Genomic DNA, 16,923 nt, shown 5'->3' with positions numbered 1-16,923 from the left:
CGGTGAAGATTACAGGATGCGTCGTCACAAAGGCCACTAGCCAGCGGGCAAGCAACCGGACATACGCGGCAAGCAGGAAAATGCAGAAGGTACCCACGCAGGACTCGTGGAGTGTGGGGGGCTGATCTTCGGTGCAGATGGTGCTTGGGGTTGGGGCTTCTAAATCCCCGGTGCACAACTTCGAGGGTGCCTCAGAAGCTGCGCTTGAAGATACTAGCCACTTTTCCCAGGTAGCCGGTCCCACGTCTCTCGTCGCCTCCACGGATCTCAGCTCGGCTGTGGATGTGGATCAGGGTCGGAGAAGTCTGGAAGTCAAGGCTCTGGTCGGGCTCTGCAGTCGGTCCCTCGTAGAACTTTAGCAAAGCAAAGGGTAGTCTCTTGATGGTGCCTGTTTGCACAGGGTATCATTAAATGAGGCACTTCTGCTCCCCGTTCCTGTTGCACAGCTTGAAGAGCCCCTTTCCTGCGCCTGCTTCTAGTTTACAGTTTACTTCATTCTTCTATTTATATTCTCCGTTTTTAAACCTCTTATTTTTAAATCTGAGTTCCAATTGAGTCCACGCATAGAAATATTATGCTATTTCCAAAGTTTCCCATGTTAGTGTTGTGTCACTCCGGACCTCTTACAAAAACACGAACAGATGCAAAGTTCGTCCAAGACAGTATTTATTGAAGACCCAATGCATTTCGGGCATACCAGTGCCCTTCGTCAGGGGTAACTAGAATTAACAATAGAAACATTTGCATTAACACATTGTACATTGTTGTGATATTACCTCTGCTGTGTTAAAAACATATTTTGCTCGTAAGTTACCAATACGTGTGCATCCATCGTGTAAAAGATTCTACCATCAACTTGCTTTTAAACTAGTGAATCAATGAAGCCTGAGCGGGCCGCATGCTATTAACTCTGAACTCTCCCTATTTGCACATTGCAACTTGCCGTGTACAGCCTTAGATGACTAGCGCAAATTATTACAGTCTATCATTTTACTCTACTACCTACCATCTTCAATAGTGCGATATTTTACCAGTGTCCCTCTTCATTGCCACTATACCATTTGTGTTGCAGCCATCTGAATGTGACCCACCTTTCTCCCATCATCATTTATTCAAAATTTTACTAGCGGTCACATAACTTACACTTTCTGCCAATAGATGTTAACATCTACCCTATACATACTCACTGGCTACTTCCTCATTTAATACCGCTATATTTCCAAAGCATAAACATACCTGCCACAAAGATTCAAACCATACGAGCCTCATCTCATGGTAAAAAGAATTCACTCACTATTCGTTCGCTCGTTTTTTAACCTCGTGCACCTGGCGCAAGTCCCACCTCCTATGTATGATCTGATTGGCTGGTTATTCTGCCCTATCGTCACATTCTAATTTTGTCATGGGAAACTGCACTACCCACAATACACTAAGCTCACTCAGAATTCACATAAAAAGACGTAAAAGAACATAATTATAGTGAAACCAATGTACTGTTCGTATGGCAACATTTAAAAAGGTAAACCACAATCAGTGCCAAATAATGTCCAAATGTGTATAACGTTGATGAGCATTCACTATCATATTTCTTAGACACAGTCTTGCTTGCCGAACAAAAGATGTTTCATCATACGCGTGGAAAGTTACTCGAAAATATGATACTTTGTATGCCTTCTTGTTTGCCGGGTGCTATCTCATTGGGGGCAATAATGTAATTCATCGTTAAAGTTATGAGATGCACTCCTGTTTCATCAATCTTTATCCGTTGTCATCAACATCCTCCATGAATGCGTGCACACAGGAAAAGTGTCTTGCCCTCATGACACTCCGTTAAACATATCATTAAATGAGGCACTTCTGCTCCCCGTTCCTGTTGCACAGCTTGAAGAGCGCCTTTCCTGCGCCTGCTTCTAGTTTACAGTTTACTTCATTCTTCTATTTATATTCTCCGTTTTTAAACCTCTTATTTTTAAATCTGAGTTCCAATTGAGTCCACGCGTAGAAATATTATGCTATTTCCAAAGTTTCCCATGTTAGTGTTGTGTCACTCCGGTCCTCTTACAAAAACACGAACAGATGCAAAGTTCGTCCAAGACAATATTTATTTAATGATATGTTTAACGGAGTGTCATGAGGGCAAGACACTTTTCCTGTGTGCACGCATTCATGGAGGATGTTGATGACAACGGATAAAGATTGATGAAACAGGAGTGCATCTCATAACTTTAACGATGAATTACATTATTGCCCCCAATGAGATAGCACCCGGCAAACAAGAAGGCATACAAAGTATCATATTTTCGAGTAACTTTCCACGCGTATGATGAAACATCTTTTGTTCGGCAAGCAAGACTGTGTCTATTTATTTATTTATTCATTTTAGCAACTTGTAGAGCGCCTGGTGACCCGAGGGCATCCCCGCGCTGTGAAGATTAAAACCTGCTGAGGGGGATAAGGGCGAAGGGTTTATTTAGGAAACAGGAGGGTTTTAAGTTTTTTCCTGAACGTCAGGTAGTTGGGCTCCAGTCTGAGGGAGCGTGGGAGGGAGTTCCAACCAGTGGACGCTTTTACAGAGAAACGTCTAAGAAATATGATAGTGAATGCTCATCAACATTATACACATTTGGACATTTTTTGGCACTGATTGTGGTTTACCTTTTTAAATGTTGCCATACGAACAGTACATTGGTTTCACTATAATTATGTTCTTTTACGTCTTTTTATGTGAATTCTGAGTGAGCTTAGTGTATTGTGGGTAGTGCAGTTTCCCATGACAAAATTAGAATGTGACGATAGGGCAGAATAACCAGCCAATCAGATCATACATAGGAGGTGGGACTTGCGCCAGGTGCACGAGGTTAAAAAACGAGCGAACGAAAAGTGAGTGAATTTTTTTTACCATGAGATGAGGCTCGTATGGTTTTAATCTTTGTGGCAGGTATGTTTATGCTTTGGAAATATAGCGGTATTAAATGAGGAAGTAGCCAGTGAGTATGTATAGGGTAGATGTTAACATCTATTGGCAGAAAGTGTAAGTTATGTGACCGCTAGTAAAATTTTGAATAAATGATGATGGGAGAAAGGTGGGTCACATTCAGATGGCTGCAACACAAATGGTATAGTGGCAATGAAGAGGGACACTGGTAAAATATCGCACTATTTAAGATGGTAGGTAGTATAGTAAAATGATAGACTGTAATAATTTGCGCTAGTCATCTAAGGCTGTACACGGCAAGTTGCAATGTGCAAATAGGGAGAGTTCAGAGTTAATAGCATGCGGCCCGCTCAGGCTTCATTGATTCACTAGTTTAAAAGCAAGTTGATGGTAGAATCTTTTACACGATGGATGCACACGTATTGGTAACTTACGAGCAAAATATGTTTTTAACACAGCAGAGGTAATATCACAACAATGTACAATGTGTTAACGCAAATGTTTCTATTGTTAATTCTAGTTACCCCTGACGAAGGGCACTGGTATGCCCGAAATGCATTGGGTCTTCAATAAATACTGTCTTGGACGAACTTTGCATCTGTTCGTGTTTTTGTAAGAGGTCCGGAGTGACACAACACTAACATGGGAAACTTTGGAAATAGCATAATATTTCTACGCGTGGACTCAATTGGAACTCAGATTTAAAAATAAGAGGTTTAAAAACGGAGAATATAAATAGAAGAATGAAGTAAACTGTAAACTAGAAGCAGGCGCAGGACAGGCGCTCTTCAAGCTGTGCAACAGGAACGGGGAGCAGAAGTGCCTCATTTAATGATATGTTTAACGGAGTGTCATGAGGGCAAGACACTTTTCCTGTGTGCACGCATTCATGGAGGATGTTGATGACAACGGATAAAGATTGATGAAACAGGAGTGCATCTCATAACTTTAACAATGTTTGCACAGGGTAGCCACTCCTTGGCCACAAGGGAGATTCTTCAGTCTTCTTCTTTCGTCAAATGTCGAAGGTCCAGAGTTTCTGTTCAAGTTGCAGGTTCAGAATCATCTAATCTCCTGGGTCCCAGCTACCACTCTTATCCAAATCTGGGGGGCTGGGTTACCTGCTAGGTCACGCCTTATGGGTGGGACCTGGGAGGGGGGTTGTTACACCCCCTTCCCTTTGTCCAGTTTCGCGCCAGGACTGGGGCTGGAGTGCCCTAGCACCGGTTTGAACTGGACTATGCACGGGACACCTTGTGTGCCCCAGGCATGTCTCATTCTATTCATCCCTCCCTGCCCCAATACACTAAGGCCTGTCTGGGGTGGTGCTCGCACCTCCCCAAGGCAGGAAACCTATTGTCCAAGCCTCCCTTGCCGGGATCACTCCCAGCAGCAGGAGGTCAGACTCGTGTCTGTGGCAGCAGCATCCATTTTGTGATGCTGGGGCTCTGGTTAACTTTAACCGGGTAAGTAGGTTACAACATGTCTTCTCCCTCTAGAAGGGAGGGATAATATCCTCATCCCCAGAAATGGGATGGGGGTATTATTCCAAAGTGTTAGACACCTTACACGACATGTTTTGATAAAGCCAAACCATAGTTACCATAACCGTTTAAGATTATAAGGCACTTTAAGAGTATATGGTAGGCTATATCATAGAACAGCTATAAGGACATGGTTCCGAAAGCTGCAGACAGGCTCAGCTCATGCTAGAGCACCATCTCACATGTTACCACGCACTCTGCCTCCAGGATTGTTAAGGCCTGCCATAGGAGTGGCTGATAGGTACACATGTGTCTATATGTAAGTTAGGTATAGGAATACTACACCTAAGCAAGGGGTGATTACACGACCTTGCCCCAGCTGAGTGATCAGCCAGTTGTGTCATAATGGAAGGCCAGGCCAGGGGTGGCATAATACATGCTGCAGCCCCTGGTAGGCCTAGGGTACACCTATGCCCTGGGTACCTAGGGTACACTGTACAGGGGCCAATAAGGTGATCCTATCCAAATGGGTTATGCACCTAAAGTACATAGTATTAATTTAGAGAGAGAACAGCAGGGCTGGGGGTCTGATTAGCAGGCCCACAGCCACATCTAAGTCGAACATAGAAAGCAGACCCTACTCTCCTACAGAGACGATGGCGTTCTCTGAAGTCTTTCCTCTTTTCCAGCCCAACCGCCTTCACAGTGTCTAGTTCGGTCTTCATTCTAGACATTTCGTCATCAGCGTGAGCACGGAAGAGCGATGTCCCATTGAAGGGGAAATTTAGGATCCGATGTTGAGCCTCTGGCTTCAAACCCGTTAGTCTCAGCCAGGAAGAGCGACGGGCACAGATTCCATGCGAATATCCATGGGCAGCGAGATCAGAGGCATCCGCTGCAGCACTTATGACCTGATTGGCCACCAGACCCCCCCTCTTGAAGGATCTCCTTGAAGTCCTGCCTGTCTTCCTTCTGGAGCTTCTCTGTGAAGCGTATCAGAGAGTCCCACAGAGAACGGTCATTACGGCCCAGTAAAGCTGAGGCAGTGGCCACTTTCATATAGGATGCTGATGTATTACACATCCTCTTGCCGATGGAGTCCATGGCCTTACTATCTTTATCAGGTGGTACTGCAGATGATGCTGCCCCAGTCTAGTTCTTCCATGCTGGTGATACAATGACCGAGTCAGGAGGAGGGTCAGCTCTCAGAAAGAGTGGGTCCTGCTCAGAAGCCTTGTACTTCTTGATGATCAACGACGGAGCTGCTCCCACCGACGCTGGAGTCAGGAATTTTTGAAGAGCAGGCTCTAGCAGACCCGGAACCAGGGGCACCAGAGGCCTAGATGCAGACCTATGATGAAGGGTCTCGAAGATGACCGATGTGGAAGGGACAGAGACAGGAATCTCGATATTAAGTTTTACAGCCCCTCTACACAAGACCTCGTTGAAGGTCACAATGTCATCAATAGGCGATACTCTACTTGGTGGTGAAGAAGAGAGAGTTGGAGAGTAGTCTGCTTTCGAAGGTCTGGAGTCTGAGGACCACGAAGAAGATCTGTGGCTTCGCCTTCTAGGAGAGGGGTGGCGAGTTCATGAAGACCGACTCCTACGCAATCTTGATCTACGCCTTCTCAGATGAATGAACGGATTGTATGATCGGAGACCTTGACCGGCTAGGAGTATGATCCAGCCTGGAAATTCTTAGAATCTTCCACTCTCTTATGCTCCCCAGCCATCGTGGAGAGATGTTAGTTGGAGGAGCTGCAGCCGTTGGCGAGGTTTCAGGAGTGACTTGTACTATTCGGAGATCTGGGGAAGAAGAAACACTCCTGGAGGTTAGCACCTGGACATCTTGCGATTTGTCTCTCGACATCGCCCTAGGTCTCTTGGCAGGGGGAGACCCGTGACTGGACTGCGACTTCCTCGACATCGACATCGATCTCCTCGACGTCGATTTGGACCGCGATGTTCTCTGTGGTGACCGTCTATGCCCCAAGGGTGATCCGTGTGGTCTCGACGTCGACCTTCTCGGTGACGGAAGCTTCAACGTTGACCTTCTCGGTGACGGATGCTTCGACGTCGAACTTCTCGGTGACGGATGCTTCGACGTCAACCTTCTTGGTGACGGATGCTTCGGCGTCGACCTTTTCGGTGACGGATGCTTCGACGTCGAGTGCCTCGGCGGCGACTTCCTCATAGGCTACGTCGACCTCCTCGACTACGATCGATGGCTATAACGCTCAGTTGGAGAATGACTGCGTCTTACCGGCGTCGAGCTTCTCGGTGTCCGGGCTTGATGTCGATGCTTGTGGCACTCTCGGCGTCGGCGGTGTCTTCGACGTCGCCACAGGTCCTCTCGGAGGCGCGCTGTTCTGTCGACATTGAAAAGTCGACATCAAGCGACTGCCTCCCGCCGTCATAGGTGAGCCAGAACTGGACCGCCTACGAGATGGTATCGACGTCGGCCTGTGATGGGACTTCATACCTGAAGTTGTTCGCTTCTCCCGCGAATGGTGCCTCGACATCGACGCTGAAGGAGAGCACAAGGGTACTTTCGATGCCGATCTGTCCCCCGAAGGTGTATGGGACCGGTGTTTCCTCTTCTCACCCTTGTCTTTGCGCTCCAACCTTTTTTGAGAGGATGGCGTCTTCAAGAGATGTTCTTCTCGACCACTTGCTGACTCCTTTCCTCTCTCCTGCAGAGCATGCAGTTTGATTTACTCCCTTTCTCTAAGGGTTCTTCTTGAAAAAAAATTCCAGTGGTAGCACTCTTCTGGTCTGTGAGATGAAGGTAGACAAGCAATACAGACCGAGTGCGGGTCTGATTTAGCCATCTTTTTTTCCACAGGCCGGGCACTTATTAAATAAGGCTGGCATTTTGACAGGAAAAGAATTGACCAAATTCAGAAAAACAGCAAAATGTAGTACCCCAGGTACTAAAGACGTCGAGTGAAGCACAAAAAATTCCCTTTAGAACAACAATTAGAGAGAAAAACCCGCTAACTGACGAGCTCAATGCTCCAGGATACTCACAGAAGGAAAAAAGAACTGACCTAACTGTCACCTGTGGTGCATGATGGGAGCCTGGGGGTTCCTGGAGGTCTTAAAGGCACACCTCCAGTTTTTTCCAACTGTTCTATATGCAGCCTCTGTAGGCTAATCTGCCTCTATGATATTGCCTTTTTACCTTTGAAAATAAAGCAAACTGAAAGCAATTTTCTTTCTCTGTATCATGACAATATCATGATTTATGTTTCTTTATTATTTCAAATGTAAAAGATTTACAATGCAATTGTGGCATATTTGAGCCTAGTAATATGTGTTTAGGCTGCACATGTATATCTATGCATATTACCTATATATGTGGATATAATATATATATATATATATATATATATATATATATATATATATATATATATATATATATATATATATATATGATTCAAATCCCTTTATTCGTAGCAATTCAGTGAATAAGAGGACAGCACACCAGGAAACCGCACAAAAGTTTATTGTGCACTAGCTTTAGAAGGACGACGCGTTTCGACAAAGGCAAACGCCGAAACGCGTCGTCCTTCTAAAGCTAGTGCACAATAAACTTTTGTGCGGTTTTCTGGTGTGCTGTCCTCTTATTCACTGAATTGCTACGAATAAAGGGATTTGAATCGTATTGCAGTGGCTGCTGCTGCCACTAACAGCACCAACGTCGCAGGCCTGGGGAGTGCTCGTGCAGCAATCTAACGGATATATATATATATATATATATATATATATGAAAACAAGTTATTTACCTGTAACTACAGTTATCCAGTATTGGTATCTTTCATAGATTCACATGCCTGAATCATTCCCCGTCGCCGAGGCGGGAGTCGGCGGTAAATAAAAAGTAGTGCCAAAATGTTAGTAGTAGTAGTAGTAGTAGTAGACCCAAAGAAAGGGCCTAAAGCCTATATCTTAGTAGCCTACCTACCTCATTATGCAAAAGAACCAAGAATTTGGTAACAACCAATCAGACACCAGCACCCTTCTAGAACCCTCTCAGCAGAGCCAGTTCTCCTCAGATTTTCGTAGCACAAGTGGGAAGTAAACGCCCCAAAATATATAGAACTGACTCTACGGGGAGGAGGGTGGGTGCATGTGAATCTATGAAAGATACCAATACTGGATAACTGTAGTTACAGGTAAGTAACTTGTTTTCTTATCCAGTATTGGGGTATCTTTCATAGATTCACATGCCTGAATCAGAATAGCGTGGTATATGAAAAAACAGTCACAGTGGAGCAGTTTATCTTAATAAAAACACAAGTATGTGAGTATACACTTAAATCGAGTTATGACAACACCTTATTGAGATACACAAATGACCTCATTTAATCATATTCAGCATAGAAAAGGGTCAACATTTCAACCTATTAAATAGACAAATGCATGTCACAATCATCATTTTCAATTACTACGGGTGTAAGTGAAGTGAAAAGTGCAACATAAATCGGGATAAGTGCAGACAAAGTGAAGGGGAAGGTCGTGTGTTTTAGAACATCCAAAATGAATTTGAAGACCTAACCTGCCACTCGAATGGCAATAACACAAATGCAATAACATTAGCAAGAAAAGCAGTTGTACAATCACTGTCAGTCTTGTGTATTAAACAAAGGGAAAAGTCGTCGACGTTTCGACCCCTAATCGAGCCAGCAATTAGGAAATCTTGGAAGCGGGGTCTTCTTCAGGACCAGCGGGGGGTAGGGAAGAAGGACTTACACCTAGAGATAATGAGTAGTATTAATACGGTGTGTCTCTAGGATCATTAATTGTCATGAGGTAGAAATAAGATGATATTTACCAGCAACAGCAAGGAAAACTCATGCTGGATTATTTGTGGAGTGGGCCCGAACGGCTCCTAAAACAAAACAAAAACAAAAAGACGGAACAAGGGGAGATTGTACATCTGTATGAGGTCTCAATTGGGGCCTGTTGGCCAAAGCAAGATGGTGTATTACTCACCATTCAATGTTGAACAACCGGTGCTATTGATGGCAATATTCTTGTCGGTATGTGATGAATCACAGTGGGCAGTGGTTCAAAAGTAACCAACGCTGGGGGGGTAAAGAAATTGAATTTCAAATCACCACTTAGTTTGAAGATGTACCAAAACCAAATAAGGTACAAACATCAAAGGACCCACACAAGTGACGGGAAAACTATGGGGGCAAATGTATCTAAAAATGTCTAAAAAGGGAGTCACCGTGAGGGGACATCAAGGGTAACTATGGGCAGCGCTGCGGGGTTTGGAGGATATGAATCCGCTAAATTTAAGAAGAACATCCAGCGTGTTATGGACTTAACACGTAACAAGCCCCAACCTCTGAAAGCCCGGACAATAAGTATGAGGCAGGCGAAGATGAGAGATTAAGCTCGCAGCGTTTCACAAAATCAAAACTTGAAAAAATATATAAAACCGCCTAACGGCTCTAAAGCATGGAAACTAATTACATATGGTTCTTATTATAACTCAACCCAACTACGATGTGGCCAACAACGGAAGAATAGCAAATGGAGAGGTGAAGAGGGGCAGCTTTTAATCTCTTAGTGGAGCAAAAAGAAAGTGAGAAGCGCGGTGAATTGCAATCTCTTGGAAGACGCGCGCTTGCTCCGCGGCATGACATACCTCCCAGGTAGCGTCGACAACATCTGACAGCTAACCCTGGGAAGTGTCAGGTCGCTCATTAAGTAACTGACGAAAACAAGTACGTCAGCAAGAGGCACGTGACGAGCCCATTGGACCGGGGCAGGGGGTGTGTCTGTAACAACGCAGCTGAAAGCTCAGATGCTGCAAAACTGAAAGTGTTAACCCGTGATCGACAGACAGCGTTCAAAGGCGCGCGAAGGGCACTTAAATGTGTCAATTGAAACTGCTGTGTTACAGCTTACACTCTAAGTTTCTTGTTTACAACATTGAAGCATAATATTTTCAGCGTTGTGCGTTAATGCAAAAAATAGGTAAAGCCACTTAGTCAAATGTACGTCAGCTTGGAAACCATGAACATGAAAAACAAATCATAGAGCAGCATATAAAATAGAGGCAAGCATTAACGTATCCTATTTAAAATGTATGCAACGAGGTAGTGACCTGACTGCAAAAGCAGCTTACATTCTGAAGCAGAGATAAATCGCCCTCAACAAGATAACAATATATGTCTAGATAGAGTGTAGTTCAGATTTTGAAAGGGAATCAAGGCAATAGTAGGTTCCAGGGGCGGAAAAAATGTGTCATGCAGCAAATGATTATGGATGGTCAAGATTACCCCATATTTTAGGCTAGGTGTTATTCAACAGGGATAATTGTGCATACGTAGCGTCAAGTTCGTTAAGGCCATTGAGGACAGAGTCAAACCTGTCCATCCATTTACATTCACGAGTGTTGAGGATTGCTCCCAGGTCGCCTCCCCTGATACCCAGAGTGATGGCCTCCAGAACTAGCCATTTCATCGATTCAGGGGGGTGATTAAATGCTGAAAAATGTTCAACCATGGGGGCCCCCGTGGTATTGCATCTTATTCTGCTACAGTGTTGTAGGATACGGCATTTAATCCTCTGAGTGGTCTGACCCACATATATCTTATTGCAGGGACAGACAATGGCGTAAATCACATTCTTAGTGTTACAATTTGTCAATGTTTTTAGGGGCACCGTGCAATTGTTCAATTGAAACACTTTAGTTTCAATAGTGAGACCACAGGCTTTACATTGTCCACATTTGACATGGCCTACTGGTGCCGGTAGTTGCCACATTGATTCGATTGTTGGCTTAGGCGGTGTGTCCAAAAAGGATTTTACTACTTGATCACGGACATTTCTACCTTTCTTAAAAGAGTGCATGGGTGGTTCGGGAAGATGTAGTTCCGATGATACCAAATGCCAGTGTTTGTTAATGATATGCCGAATTTCGTTACTCCTGGTGTTGAAGGTGGTAACGCATATTAGCCTGTTGGGGTCCTCGGTACGATTCTTTGGAGTTAGAAATGTCCGTGATCAAGTAGTAAAATCCTTTTTGGACACACCGCCTAAGCCAACAATCGAATCAATGTGGCAACTACCGGCACCAGTAGGCCATGTCAAATGTGGACAATGTAAAGCCTGTGGTCTCACTATTGAAACTAAAGTGTTTCAATTGAACAATTGCACGGTGCCCCTAAAAACATTGACAAATTGTAACACTAAGAATGTGATTTACGCCATTGTCTGTCCCTGCAATAAGATATATGTGGGTCAGACCACTCAGAGGATTAAATGCCGTATCCTACAACACTGTAGCAGAATAAGATGCAATACCACGGGGGCCCCCATGGTTGAACATTTTTCAGCATTTAATCACCCCCCTGAATCGATGAAATGGCTAGTTCTGGAGGCCATCACTCTGGGTATCAGGGGAGGCGACCTGGGAGCAATCCTCAACACTCGTGAATGTAAATGGATGGACAGGTTTGACTCTGTCCTCAATGGCCTTAACGAACTTGACGCTACGTATGCACAATTATCCCTGTTGAATAACACCTAGCCTAAAATATGGGGTAATCTTGACCATCCATAATCATTTGCTGCATGACACATTTTTTCCGCCCCTGGAACCTACTATTGCCTTGATTCCCTTTCAAAATCTGAACTACACTCTATCTAGACATATATTGTTATCTTGTTGAGGGCGATTTATCTCTGCTTCAGAATGTAAGCTGCTTTTGCAGTCAGGTCACTACCTCGTTGCATACATTTTAAATAGGATACGTTAATGCTTGCCTCTATTTTATATGCTGCTCTATGATTTGTTTTTCATGTTCATGGTTTCCAAGCTGACGTACATTTGACTAAGTGGCTTTACCTATTTTTTGCATTAACGCACAACGCTGAAAATATTATGCTTCAATGTTGTAAACAAGAAACTTAGAGTGTAAGCTGTAACACAGCAGTTTCAATTGACACATTTAAGTGCCCTTCGCGCGCCTTTGAACGCTGTCTGTCGATCACGGGTTAACACTTTCAGTTTTGCAGCATCTGAGCTTTCAGCTGCGTTGTTACAGACACACCCCCTGCCCCGGTCCAATGGGCTCGTCACGTGCCTCTTGCTGACGTACTTGTTTTCGTCAGTTACTTAATGAGCGACCTGACACTTCCCAGGGTTAGCTGTCAGATGTTGTCGACGCTACCTGGGAGGTATGTCATGCCGCGGAGCAAGCGCGCGTCTTCCAAGAGATTGCAATTCACCGCGCTTCTCACTTTCTTTTTGCTCCACTAAGAGATTAAAAGCTGCCCCTCTTCACCTCTCCATTTGCTATTCTTCCGTTGTTGGCCACATCGTAGTTGGGTTGAGTTATAATAAGAACCATATGTAATTAGTTTCCATGCTTTAGAGCCGTTAGGCGGTTTTATATATTTTTTCAAGTTTTGATTTTGTGAAACGCTGCGAGCTTAATCTCTCATCTTCGCCTGCCTCATACTTATTGTCCGGGCTTTCAGAGGTTGGGGCTTGTTACGTGTTAAGTCCATAACACGCTGGATGTTCTTCTTAAATTTAGCGGATTCATATCCTCCAAACCCCGCAGCGCTGCCCATAGTTACCCTTGATGTCCCCTCACGGTGACTCCCTTTTTAGACATTTTTAGATACATTTGCCCCCATAGTTTTCCCGTCACTTGTGTGGGTCCTTTGATGTTTGTACCTTATTTGGTTTTGGTACATCTTCAAACTAAGTGGTGATTTGAAATTCAATTTCTTTACCCCCCCAGCGTTGGTTACTTTTGAACCACTGCCCACTGTGATTCATCACATACCGACAAGAATATTGCCATCAATAGCACCGGTTGTTCAACATTGAATGGTGAGTAATACACCATCTTGCTTTGGCCAACAGGCCCCAATTGAGACCTCATACAGATGTACAATCTCCCCTTGTTCCGTCTTTTTGTTTTTGTTTTGTTTTAGGAGCCGTTCGGGCCCACTCCACAAATAATCCAGCATGAGTTTTCCTTGCTGTTGCTGGTAAATATCATCTTATTTCTACCTCATGACAATTAATGATCCTAGAGACACACCGTATTAATACTACTCATTATCTCTAGGTGTAAGTCCTTCTTCCCTACCCCCCGCTGGTCCTGAAGAAGACCCCGCTTCCAAGATTTCCTAATTGCTGGCTCGATTAGGGGTCGAAACGTCGACGACTTTTCCCTTTGTTTAATACACAAGACTGACAGTGATTGTACAACTGCTTTTCTTGCTAATGTTATTGCATTTGTGTTATTGCCATTCGAGTGGCAGGTTAGGTCTTCAAATTCATTTTGGATGTTCTAAAACACACGACCTTCCCCTTCACTTTGTCTGCACTTATCCCGATTTATGTTGCACTTTTCACTTCACTTACACCCGTAGTAATTGAAAATGATGATTGTGACATGCATTTGTCTATTTAATAGGTTGAAATGTTGACCCTTTTCTATGCTGAATATGATTAAATGAGGTCATTTGTGTATCTCAATAAGGTGTTGTCATAACTCGATTTAAGTGTATACTCACATACTTGTGTTTTTATTAAGATAAACTGCTCCACTGTGACTGTTTTTTCATATACCAATCTATACACCCGAGTCCAGTGGTCTATCGGGTTACCCCATTGAAACATAACATGAATCAGAATAGCGAGCAGTATATCAAGAATACAGTCGTTTGCGGATGGTGGGAGACTAGTGCTGATACTCCCTAGTTGCATCCACAGCTTGTTAACAAGAGGTATAAGAAAAAGAATCTTAAAATTCGAAACATGCAATCTATGAAGAGAAAACAGCATGTAAAGCAATAACATTAAAATGAAAGCAAATCATTATTGTAAAACATTGCATTGTCATACCAAAAGATATCAACATATTACATGTTAAAAGTATGAAAAAGGTACCTGAAAATATCTCAAAGAAACAGATGTCGCAGGACAGCTTGTCCAACTGCTGCATCGTCTCGATGCGTAGATTGGAGGCAGTAATGTCTCGTAAAAGTGTGGACATTTTTCCATGTCGCAGCACGGCAGATATTTTCTACAGTCACACCAGCAAACAATGCTGTAGACGCTGCTACTGTTCTCGTGGAATGGGCCTTGGGTTTCCGTAACAATGGCCTGTGAGCTTTGTCATGGCAGAAAAGGATTGTAGATGCTATCCATCTGGCAATGGTGGATTTTGTCACCGCCCTTCCCAGGGTAGTTTGGCCATAAGCCACGAACAATTGGTCGGACTTTCTAAGGTACTTAGTTTTTTGAAGATAGAATTTAAGACATCTCTTGATATTGAGAGAATGTAAGGCTCGTTCCACTGGAGTAGATGGGTTAGGAAAGAAAGTTTTTAACGTCACTGGTTCATTAAGATGAAACTGTGACGGCACCTTAGGGATAAATGTTGGATTAGTTCGGAGGTGCACGTAGTCTTGAGTGAAGTGTAGAAAAGGTTCCTTTATAGTAAATGCCTGAATTTCACTCACTCGTCGAGCTGATGTTAAAGCCAGAAGTAAAGCAACCTTCCAGGTAAGGAATTTGAGGTCAGCCTTGTGGATAGGCTAGAATGGATGCTTCATTAATTGCATTAAGACTGTGTTGAGTTCCCATTCCGGTGGCGGAAGTCTGACCGGAGGAAACTCCTGGAAAAGTCCTTTCATAAACTGCTTAATTAAAGAGGATGAACAAAGGGAAGGGCCATAAGCACCCTTTCTGAATCTGTAAAGTGCAGCTAAGTGGACTTTGACTGAAGGGAAAGAAAGTCCAGATCTTGCCAGGTGTAACAAATAAGGGAGGATCTGTTCTGCAGGAGCGTCCACCGGGTGCACCTGGTTTGCTTCACACCAACAGCAAAACCGTTTCCATTTCAGACGGTAAGTTTTTATCGTGCTGTGGGCTCGTGATTTCGTTAATATATCCCTACAGTCTTGAGGGATATCCAGGTGCTTAAATTCTAAGAAGTCAGGAGCCATGCGTGTAAATGTAGGGACTGAGGGTCTGGGTGGAGAACCTGACCTCTGTTCCTTGACAGCATTGTGGGCGTCGGGAGAAGACGGATCGGCTGGTCCTGGGATGGTAATAGAAGCTCCTGAAACCAGTATTGGCGTGGCCATCTGGGTGCAATCAAGATGAGACGACAGCCCTCCAACTTCATTTTGCATATGACCCTCGGTATTAGAGGTATCGGGGGAAAAGCGTAAGCACAAATCCCTGACCATCGCATGGACAGGGCATTCCCCCTTGACCCCTGTTGAGGGTATCTGCTGGCATAAAAGCGGCATTTCTTGTTCTCTTTTGTGGCGAACAAATCCAGTGGCGGTGTTCCCCAAGCTCTGAATACTCTGAGCACTTGAGCTTGCTCTAGCTCCCATTCGTGACAATCTGATTGGGATCTGCTGAGCGTGTCCGCTAATGTATTGCAGAGACCTCTGACATGTTCTGCTCTGAGGGTTATGTTGTGGAGTGTGACCCATTCCCACAACTCCTGAGCCTCTGTGGACAGAGTTGCTGATCTTGTCCCTCCTTGCTTGTTCACGTAAAACATGCTGGTGGTATTGTCGGTCCGAACCAGAACCGAAGAACCTGCAATCCTTGGAAGGAAAGCTTGCAGAGACAGGAAAATTGCTCGCAATTCCAGCCTGTTGATGTGTTTGTTCTTGTACTCTGGAGACCACTTCCCCTGTATCTGTAAGTTTTGGAGATGACCTCCCCATCCTTCCATGGAAGCATCCGTAGTGAGGACAAAGTCTGGAATCTTCTGTATGAAAGTGAGCCCTTCTGCTAAGTTGGGTATGTGGGACCACCAACGTAGAGCGCTCTTCATGCCTGAAGTGACTCTGAGGATGTCATCGAAGGAACCCATCGCCTGCTGCCACTGAAGGTGTAACTCCTCCTGCAAGGGTCGCATCCAGAGCCGTGCCAGAGGGACGAGGTGTATTGCAGAGGAGCACATCCCTAGGAGCGACGCGAACATCCGGACAGAAACTGACTTTCTTTTGGAAATCAGGATTGCTAACTTTTGAAGACGAACCTGCTGTTCGTGAGATAAGAATGCCTTGCAGCGGACGGTATCTAGTAGAGCTCCCAGAAAAGGAAGGATCTGCCTTGGGTGTAATTGAGATTTGCTCCTGTTGACCGTAAGCCCCAAAGAGTGGAACAGACGAAGAGATGTTGTCACGGCAGTCTTGACTGAGCTTTCCGAAGGACCTTTTATCAACCAGTCGTCTAAATACGGGAAGACTTGGATTCCTTGGGATCGTAACGCTGCTGCCACTGCAGCTAGGCACTTCGTAAATATACTTGGGGCAGATTTTAACCCAAACGGTAGCACTTTAAACTGGTAATGGGCGCCAGCCACTGTGAAGCGAAGATACTTGCAATGCTTCGGATGTATTGGGATGTGAAAGTAAGCGTCTTCCATATCTAAAGAAGCTAGAAAATCACCCTCGTTGAGGCAACTTAGAATTTCTGCCAGA

The 16,923-nt window shown here is 44.4% G+C and overlaps 1 protein-coding gene and 2 long non-coding RNA genes across 4 annotated transcripts in view; 1 reads left to right on the top strand and 2 right to left on the bottom strand.

The window, feature by feature from the left end:
* Window positions 1-16,923, bottom strand: part of LOC146805544 (fibrous sheath-interacting protein 2-like) — a 426,831-nt gene that overhangs the window by 221,384 nt on the left and 188,524 nt on the right. The window lies entirely within an intron of this gene.
* On the bottom strand, window positions 8,773-9,517 carry LOC146805546 (uncharacterized). Its single transcript, XR_014967473.1, has 3 exons — window positions 9,424-9,517; window positions 9,263-9,319; window positions 8,773-9,182 (listed from the first exon to the last, which is right to left on the bottom strand). It is a non-coding gene; the product is annotated as an uncharacterized LOC146805546 (long non-coding RNA).
* Window positions 13,198-13,951, top strand: LOC146805545 (uncharacterized). The gene is made up of 3 exons (XR_014967472.1): window positions 13,198-13,291; window positions 13,396-13,452; window positions 13,533-13,951. It is a non-coding gene; the product is annotated as an uncharacterized LOC146805545 (long non-coding RNA).

Source organism: Triturus cristatus, chromosome 8, assembly GCF_964204655.1.
Source record: "Triturus cristatus chromosome 8, aTriCri1.1, whole genome shotgun sequence".
Taxonomy (NCBI): domain Eukaryota; kingdom Metazoa; phylum Chordata; class Amphibia; order Caudata; family Salamandridae; genus Triturus; species Triturus cristatus.
Note: the sequence above shows the minus strand (reverse complement) of the source record. Positions and strands in the feature narration are given on the sequence as shown.